Consider the following 1,852-nt stretch of genomic DNA (forward strand, 5'->3'; position numbering starts at 1 on the left):
ATCTTCCTCCTCCAAAACAACCTGCTTTCACTGAAAGACAAATTAACCAAGATGTTGAGTCCTTCCCCAATAATGAAGATAGATTTTCGGTGAATGGTGTAACTCTTACAGACTTTGTGGGCCGGTAACAAGCAAATTGCTTTTAATTTAAAGATGTAATATAGAATGTAATTATAAATTAAGTTACCTTTGAAAATTTAAAAATAATTTTCTTATAGATTATATAAATTGTTAGTGTATCAAATATGATATTAACGTAAACAGATAAATCACTTTAAGTAACTTGAAAAAATACGAGGATTTCAAATAATCAATTGGATTCTAGAAGTAAACTTGAAAAATAATCCAACTACTTAAGCTCAATTTGATTAGACTAGATCACGTCAATTAAATTAAAATACTCGAATTTAACTTGAGCTTGAGCCAAAGTTTAAAATAATTAAAATTTGAATATAACTAAGAAAACATGTGAATATATTTTATTCTATATGTATACATGCATAAATATTGAAAAAATTAAATACTCAATTAGGCTAGGAAGTTACTTGAGCTGAACATTAAAAAACTTGAACTTAGTTCAACATCAAGAGTACCTCACGAGTAACTTAGCTTGCTTACCGTATAGTTTAATTTTTAAAAGAAAAAGTACGTGAATTTTATTAGTTAATATCAAAGTCAATCTGCTTTAAATTTAATTTTTTTTTAAATTTTTAGGAACAATCAATTATATCTTTTTTATGTCACATGTGAGTTCTATCTTCTATTTACCATATTTATCTTTTTCTCATTTTGTGGATTTTATTTTTTATGATTTTAATTTTTAAAAGTAATAAATAATTATATAATTTTTTAATATAAATTATAATATTACATTATTATTTAAAATTTTATCAATGTATCATTTTTAATTAATTTTGATTATTTAAAAAAATATTTATTTTTTATTATTAATATTTTGATAATTGATAAAATTTAATATATTATTTTTTAAAATTTTTAATCTTTATTCTTGTATCCTTGGCTCTTCACAAAAGTTATTGACTCCGCCCCTGACACTCAATCTAGTAGAACAGATTCAGGCGAGAACAAACGGGCTTGGAGAAGAAAAGAGAAGGGGGTCACGTGATAGTTTTTAAATGACACTTTACCAATATTAGTTTATTATTTGTTTTGTTCGTTGTTATTCCGTAAACGCTAGGAAGGGAGTCGTTTTGTTGAGCTGTTTTATAGCGGTCACCAGTGTTCATCGGGCACAGAAAAAGATTCCATGAAATTGCTCATTTGTCGTTTTGTTTCATTTTTCGATGCTTGATTGTACAGGTGTCAAGCTTCGTCCTTGACTATTTAAATCTGAAATGAAGAAGAATCTCTGTGTGTGGTTCAGCATTTCTCTTGTAAATTCTTCTCTCTTCTTCAATTTTTCTTCTGCAAAAGTCTCGGTTCTTCATCTTTCTGGAAACTGTCAAAATCACAACAAAATCAAATTAAGCTGCATTGAGGTTTAATTAAACAAGTGTGCATAATTAATTATTTGACTATTAATTGTTGAAAAATGGTGTGAAGAATGAGTCAACTCAGATGGTCCAGGTCTACAATCACCGCTCCACCACGACCAAATGGTGTAGAAAAGTCAGAGCTTTTAAATTTTGATAAGTAAGAGAAAGGAAGAAACCAGATCAAGGAGAAGAAGGGAGATATATATTCATGGCTTTTCTTGCATACTCAAAGAACAACAAGAAAGTAAGTCATGGGGAAAACAACTATCGGCTTAGTTTTATTAGCTCTAATTCTACTATCTTGTTTTTGCTTACAATTTGGCACTGCTTTAGACACTATCACACCATCCAATTCC

This window comes from Theobroma umbraticum, unplaced genomic scaffold (genome assembly GCF_002168275.2).
Source record: "Theobroma umbraticum cultivar Fairchild unplaced genomic scaffold, ASM216827v3 scaffold_67.0, whole genome shotgun sequence".
NCBI lineage: Eukaryota > Viridiplantae > Streptophyta > Magnoliopsida > Malvales > Malvaceae > Theobroma > Theobroma umbraticum.